The sequence below is a fragment of the Ambystoma mexicanum genome, chromosome 5p, assembly GCF_040938575.1.
Source record: "Ambystoma mexicanum isolate Mex_15411 chromosome 5p, UKY_AmexF1_1, whole genome shotgun sequence".
NCBI lineage: Eukaryota > Metazoa > Chordata > Amphibia > Caudata > Ambystomatidae > Ambystoma > Ambystoma mexicanum.
The window spans coordinates 1307429184-1307437209 of NC_090930.1; the positions used below are offsets into that span (position 1 = coordinate 1307429184).

General features: G+C 43.5%; 1 long non-coding RNA gene across 1 annotated transcript; it reads left to right on the forward strand.

The window, feature by feature from the left end:
• The first annotated feature begins 1767 nt into the window (after positions 1 to 1767).
• On the forward strand, positions 1768 to 6752 carry LOC138481531 (uncharacterized). The gene is made up of 2 exons (XR_011274265.1): positions 1768 to 1866; positions 6333 to 6752. It is a non-coding gene; the product is annotated as an uncharacterized lncRNA (long non-coding RNA).
• Positions 6753 to 8026: the final 1274 nt, after the last annotated feature.

Sequence of the window (8026 nt, forward strand, 5' to 3'; positions counted from 1 at the left end):
GTCCGGGGACATCACGCAAGTCGCTTGCCCAATCCCCGTCCTGTCCGCGGAGCGACAGGAAGTGTGTCCGTGAACGGACACATATATCACTAATTTTTTTCACTTACAATTTCGTCTTTTTTTTTAAAACTACTGGACGGATTTACACCAAATAAAATAAGCACGCTTTCGGGACCAAGCCGTCGCTCCTGCTGCAAATTTGGTGTAAATCCGTCCAGCGGTTTGGGCTGTAGGCATGAGCGAAGGTTTTTCCCATCATGTCTATGGGTAAAAAAAAGTTTTGGGACCCCCCCTATAACTTTGCCCCCCCTGGGACAAACCTCAACAAACTTTGCAAAATTCAGAGTGGGCCATATACTTTTTTTGCAAAGTTTGGTGAGGATTCGTCCAGGGGGAGCGAAGTTATAAGCCGCCCAAAATGTGCTCTTCCTATGGAAACAGCAACTTAACCATAACTACATGGCCACTACCGTGGCCATGTGTATATATATATATATATATATATATATATATATATATATATATATATATATATATATATATATATAGATAATTTTTGAGTGGATCATGGCTAATAGAGATGCTTGGTCTTTAATATTTTAATTCATAGTTTCCTACAGTTTTAGGAATGGCGCCAATGAGATAGTTAAAGCTGACATGACGCTGCAATGTGTTTGACAGGCACTAGAATTTAAGGTGTTTGCCGGGCCTTAGATGGTTTTAGGTGAAAGCACAGAGTCATCAAGGAAGGAGCTTGATAAAGAAGATGAAATTGCTTGGGGCTTCGCCGGCTCAATTATCGTCTCTGATGAAAAGGAGATTAGCCGCGGGTAAGAATTAGAAGTTGGCTCGGCTTCCTTTGGAATGATGTCCAGCCTTGCGTCAACATTTGAAAGTGCTTGCAAAGAGTTTGCATGTCGATCTTGTCAGACATCTTTTTTAAGTTGTGCTGTATGAAAAGTCGAAGGATCAGCCATAAGATCATGTTTAGATGTTTTGGCTTTTTGATCAAGCTTTACTTTAAAGAGAGCAATGTCTCTAGCCAACCGAGCGGCTAGAGGAGGTGACACCACTTCCACATTTTTTAGCTGATGGCACTGTTGAAGTATCTGAATTGTAGATGTTTGAGGGATCAATATCATTTCAAATTAGTTTTGTAGAGAGGGTAGACATGCTGTAGCTTGAGAAGCAAAGGGGCCTTCTGGGATGTTTAACTATGTTTTCAAAGGAATATGAAGCAGAGACAAGGACGTTTGCAGTGTGACCGTCCTATTTGTTCCATTCAATGTGAACATAGCCACTTGTTCCAGTGTAATTGAAGAAATTCTACTTAACAGCTCGGCCGCTGGAAAGACGTTTTCCCTGTTCACTACGTAAACTTCCTGGGTGGTAACAAGCGATAAATCTGTTTCTAGTATCTCAGCATCCATCAGGTTGCTTGTTTACACTCTTCCTTGCCAACTCTAATTCCATGATATCAGACAGGACTGGGGAGAATTCTTCCATATTCTTCGGTGGCGATTCTATGACAAGACAGGAGGCTCATATTATGCATTACAATCTTTACTCTGAAACCACAGCAGCAAAGAAAAAACTTTTACAAACAAAAAAGTTTCAACAACAGAACTAGATAAAGTTCAATGTCAATGCATGGGGAACTCCCCAAACCATCATGGAGGATAGGTCATACCCTGCAGGGGACCAATGAGCAGGGACCCTCCTTTATATATGTCCATTACTCTAACGCCAACCCCTCTTTCTTTGCTGCTGACACCACAGAGCTAAGTCACCCCTTTCAGTTGTGTCTTACATTGTTTGTCAGTAGTAGGCTTTATTAGTTTGAATATGACATATATTATTTATATGGTAAATATGTGTTAATTACCTTTTATTATAAAGGAATTTGTGTATTTGATACAATGTATCTGGATAGCCGCGTGCGGCCGTTGGTTTCATTTTGGTGTCTTTCAAAAAGAAAATATGTATTATGCTCATACTTCCTGTTTCAGCTGAAGCAGTGGTGCAATGGTTGAATTTCGGACTACAGTCCATGAGGTTGTGAGTTCGAGGGAGCTCTCTAATTTATTTCTTCTTTAAAAATTTCTCGCGCTTGTAAACTCAGGTGTTTCTAGTGCATTAATCAACTCGCTCCCGGCGTGCGCGAGAGCAGTGTTGTTTACACTGTTCCCTCTTCATTTCGCCTGTTTGAATTCGTGCCCCTTGACAGATTTATGGTCACCTGGGGATTCCAGGTGCTGCAGGCTTTGGGTTCGGCCTGCCCCTGTGGCTTATGTTTGTAACAAAAGCCTCTGTTTCAGTACTGAGCCAAGTTAGCTCAAATATAGAGCTGCAGGTCTCCCATGCAGGAAGACCCGGGTTCGCGGCCGACCAGCGCATGTTTATTTGTATATTTTAAGATTAGATATTTTAATTGTTATATTTTAAATAATTGTATTTTACAATGGAGGTATTTGATTGTCACCTTTTTTGCTCAGTTGAGCAGGGATTTCCTAATGGGCATTTGGTCGGTTCATGACTTCTTCAGAAAGATTATAGCACAAACATTTTAATAGTAAAAATGTGGTTTTGTTAAATGTTTGTAATTTCGTATCCCTGGTGACACAACACATTTCCTTACCTTTAGTGCTGGAAAGAAAGAATGTTTACTGATAGACTGTGGGTTTGTTAGGTCAAAGTCTGACCATCCAGCGCAAGAGCCCGATGCACTGCCAGTCTGCAGTTTTATTTTATTTTCTTTGTTTATTTATTCATTTACTTATTTCTTAAGTTATGTGCTTTGCCTTCACTGTAGGTGCCATAAGTTCGGTTTCAGGTTCAGCCTGATTCTATTGCGAGGTTACCCCCTCGTGTACTGCTGATTATCACACCCTGCTCGGGCGAGCAGTTGGAGGTGCACTTGCTCAGTGTATTCCTTCCTTAAGGTCGGCAGCTTTGTTTAGGTGCTGCATATGGCTGACGCCATTGTTTGGTCTTGTAGGCGTGCAGTAACCTGCTCGGTTTCAGGCTTCGCCTTGTTCCTACTGCGAGGTGCTCCCTCGTGTACTATTGGTTGCCTCACCCTGCTGGGGTGAGCAGTTGAGGTGCACTTGCTCAGTGTACGCTTTGATAAACAATATGTTTAAGTGTTGACTGGAACACATTTGCGTTTTTTCAGAATTGTCAGTGGCCCAGAAAGCTCAGTGAGTATCAGCTTATATAAGGGCCGGGGATTCGGTCCCCTGTGAGGGCGTAACCCCTCTTCTTTGGATATTTTATATATATTTCATATATTATATATTCTTTATTTATTAAGTGCTTTAAAGAAAAGAGTGTGGAAGTGGTTGTAAACAGACCCATATGGGGTTGTACCTTCCTCTCTAACCATCTATCTGGTGTTATCATTCATCTTTTAGTTAAAAATTCTGTCACCCTTTACCTTAGTTAGTTTCAGGACAACTCAGTCCTTTCCTTAGGTTTTGATTCCCGACCTCAATTGCTCCACCCAATACCAGTGCTGATTAAGCTACAGTATTTTCTCTCAACATGAGGAAGAATAAAGATGATGCGTTATGCCTCTATTGAGGTCTGTAGGGCTTAAGGCTCTCTTTAGTGGGGACGTTTGTTCTCCCCTACTTTTGTCCCATTGGACATTCCTTATTCTTTTGGTTTCTGGTGGAGACAGGGTCAGCTCGAGGGTAACCGTTCAGTTTTTTACATGACAAGTTGAGCAACCATGTTTTACTTGGATGGAGTGTTTGGAAACACTTGATGGTATCAGTTAGACGAGTTGCCAAATAATAACTTGCTGGCGCCTGCCTCATGTTTTTCCTCCCAAAGCTTGGCCTATGGTTCAGCTAACCGTCTAACAGTGTGTTGCAACTTCTCCTCTGCTCGAGGAGTACACGCAGGCTTCTGTACCCTCATGAGCGTTGCTTAACCTCTTTAGAGTGCTGTTTTCATATCCGTGCTGACCGTTCTGATACAGGTTCCTAATTTTGGAAAGGTCTACATCAGTCTTTTATCCTGCTGAGATCGATAAGTGAACACCTCACACCACACAACGCTCGTAGTAGTGTTAAGCACCACTCATATACCTGAGGGTTCGTAGTACTGTATAAGTACTGTTTTGCTATGGACAATGTGCTTAGTTTTTCCTTCCCCTGATTCCCATAGTGGCCAGTCAGCCTCACATAAATACAGTGACTCAGACCTCAGGGTTTGAGGGGACAGTGGTCCCAGATTTCTTCTCAACCTTGCATTTACAGGGCATTGATAATTATCCAGAGTTCTTTCCCCCTCATTCCCCTTCCTGCCATCCTTGGGGGAGATTGCATCATAATATTACGCCTCTGGGAGTATCCAATGGTTTCAGCTTTCCTGCCATCCTTGGGGGAGATTGCATCATAATATTACACCTCTGGGAGTATCCAATGGTTTCAGTTTTTTCCTTTTTACAGGAGTTCTGGCGGGTGACCAGTGCAGACTCGCACTGAGCATTTCCCTCCCGTCTGTTACTTTTCTTTGTGCTAATCTCTGGTATTTCAATAAGTTAACTGGAGTCTGTCCAGTCAGGGGATTGGTTAGAGGCGCTAGTGGGTATTTATTTCTCTTAACGGTGTAAAGCGGGGCTTTAATGTGGTCCTCAGGGTAGTTTTCTTTCTGGATTGCAAGGTTTTTCCTTTGGATAAGTGGGGGAGGTTTCTCCTCTTTTGGGAAGGCTCAATATCCCTTGGTGGGATAGAGGGGTCTGGGAGTGATACTATCCCCCATCCACGTTATGACCCTCTATCACGATGCGTTCCAGAGTCTATACATTAACTTTCAGACGGTGTCTGCCGCTACGATTACCAGAGTGCTGGGATATATATTTGGTTGATGACTTGATTATCATAGTCACCTGCATGGCAGGTGGACCTTTGGAGTTTTCACAAGAGTTTGTTTGCAGTAAGGTGCCAGCTCAGGGTGCTGTGAGCTTCAAAGATCTGCAAATTGGCTGAAATATAGGTTGGACCTCTTCTGGTGTACACCTTCAGTTTAACCATTTAGTGATCAGTTCTTTGCAGTTTAGAGTCTTGCTAAGATTTTGGAAATTTGGTGTCCTCCTTCGGTTACTTTTGATCCACTAGGGGATTTATCACCAGGGAGGAGGGATCAAGGTTCAAGCACCGGGCATACCTACAAAGGAGTTTAGATATCACTATAATGGTAGTGATTGGATGTCGGATACATTTTTTCTTCTTGCCAAGTTTGGCCTCTTAAGGATCAGGTTTATAATATCTGCCTTTTGTCATGGTAGCAGAGTCCTTCTTCAAGAGTTCGGGAGGTCTGAGGGTCTCCGTGTTGGCGGTTTGACGGGTTTAGCTTCTCAGGTGGGGCCCTCTCTTCCATTCTGCTTCTGCCTCCAGAAGACTTCCCTCCTTAGTATACACATATGTCTGAAGACAATTGTAGATTAATTCTATTGCTTTTCAGCTCTGCTCAGGATGGATTGTCCTATTACAAAATTTATAAAAATGATTTTTTACTCCCATTTTACCCTTTTGAAGATTTGTCTTTCCCTCTTGGTTCCCCAGTGTAGTTCTGTGACATGCCCTGTTTCTAATGCGATATCTTCCTTTAATGCATGGGATGGAACCTATAAGACTTTCACCCCTATGGGGTACTTTTCTTTATCTCCAGGAGAGCTAGGTGTTTGTTTTCATTGGTTTGCTTTCTAGGTCCCCAAAAATGGTACGAATTTAAGTGTTTTGAATATTTGATTGAACAACATAGGTGTTTATTTCAGATGGTTTTGTCCTAACCTATTAGTATAGGAAAACTTTGTTCAATGTTTTCCCCTCTTTTAACCAGTTGGTTTTGGTGGCCTGTAAGGAACGCTGGATTTGGCACATTCCTGTTTTTCTTGCAGTGGATTTGACTTTGCCTTATAAGACAGCTTTTCGGGCAACCTAGTCTTGGGCAATTCTCTGATTGGTCAACAGATTGATTTAATGAAAGCATTTAAAAAATGTTACCTTTCCTTTAATTTTATTATATTATCTATTATATTGGATCATTTTGTACTTACTAATGAGATGCAAGGGCTTTGAACTTGCATAATATGAGCCTCCTGTCTTGTCATAGAATGACTAATCCCCCACACTAACGTGAGATGGGGGTTTAGATTCTATTAAAGACAAGGAGGCGATTATTATCCCTCCCACCCACCCTGGATATGATATGATATGATATGACAATTGTGATACGCATGTACACAGGTGGTTCAAGTGAGAACATTCTTTGGTTTGTTGTTCTTCCCAACCACCCACCCTTCTTGCTTGTTGTTCTTACAGGTACGAGTTGAGGTTCTGCTCAGGAGTGTGGATCGCAGTTACAAGTTCTGGAGTGCGTGATTTCGGGTGAGAAGTCCTATCCAGAAGAACTTCTTCATTGCTTCAGGCTGCGGAAAGGTTGAGATCTCCGGTTTCGCTGGATCCTTTTTCTCTGCGCTACGCAGTTCAACCGTTCCATTGGGCGTCTGGTGCAAGTCAGCTGCAGAAAGAGGGGTTGGCGTTAGAGTAATGGACATATATAAAGGAGGGTCCCTGCTCATTGGTCCCCTGCAGGGTATGACCTATCCTCCATGATGGTTTGGGGAGTTCCCCATGCATTGACATTGAACTTTATCTAGTTCTGTTGTTGAAACTTTTTTGTTTGTAAAAGTTTTTTCTTTGCTGCTGTGGTTTCAGAGTAAAGATTGTAATGCATAATAATCGCCTCCTTGTCTTTAATAGAATCTAAACCCCCATCTCACGTTAGTGTGGGGGATTAGTCATTCTGGGATAACTTTACAATGAGTAAGGGACGTCCTAGAGTGTTTTGTCTGGGATTTATTTGCTTTCATAATTTTGGAAAGTCCTGCACATTCAATACCAGCCACTGATATTCACTCTAGGTTTCAGCGTCTTTTAAACCCGCTTGTGTGGGGCTGTGGTAGGACTCGTAACAGTCGCTAGAGCTGGGAGAACCTGTTTCTTAGGAATTGATGATCTCTCATTGTCTTGGCAATGGGCTTGTTGTATTGTATGTGGAAGCTCCAGCATAGAATTGATCGACATTTTCATGTACCAGAAAAAAATGCCAAAGAGGGCTTATGGAAATACACCCTCCGTGCCCTACATAAGGGTTGCGTAACAGTTAACTTTCAGCACCCCGCTAATCAGCTCCTCAAAGTTTAGCCAAGATTCAACCTGCCAGCCAGTTACCCCCCCACCTCCGGCCCCCTGTGAACACACGGGGAACACGGGAAACACTCCCAGGCACTCTGTGAGGTTCTGTGTCCAGAGTGAAGGTTTTGATGGTTAAGCACTGACTCCTGGGTAAACAGCAATGAAAAGAGACTGCACAACATTGCTCAAAGGGTAAACTCTGGGCAATGCTGCATGGGCATCCCACAAGTGAGGCAGGGTAACTGCTGTTACCATCGGCACCTGGGAGAGGGGCAGCCCCAACCTCCCCGTGCCTGCTCCTCTCCTCCCCCCAGCTACGGAGACACACAGTCTCGGCAGCACAAAGCCACGGAAGGGTAAGGTGCGAAGAGTCATCTCACCCTTCCTCCAAACAGCAAGGTGCTAAGCGCCATAAGGAAAACAACCGTCAGGCAGGGCCCAGGTTCAAAAGATCTGCCCTCACCAGGGGGCCAGACAGTCGGCTATCCGGCCGGGGGCTGCGACAACAGCAGCCCCCACCACATACACAACAAAGACCGAGGGCCTCCTTGGGTCCTATAAATATGAGCAGCATGCTCAGAGTAAACACGATCTGTTTGTGGACCCTGAACGGGGACCCAAGCAAACAGGAGGTTCACTGTTTACTCAGTGTCTTCCAAATCTTCTTGCTTCTTTAGCAATTCTTGAAGTTTGCTGTAAATCCCAGCGTCTTTATTCCTTCCTGAACATTGTACTGTTCAAAGCAATTGCATTGCAGCCTTAACGAAGGAAGAAGAGGCAACCGAACAGCCAGCACGGACGGCGTCAATCTCAACATC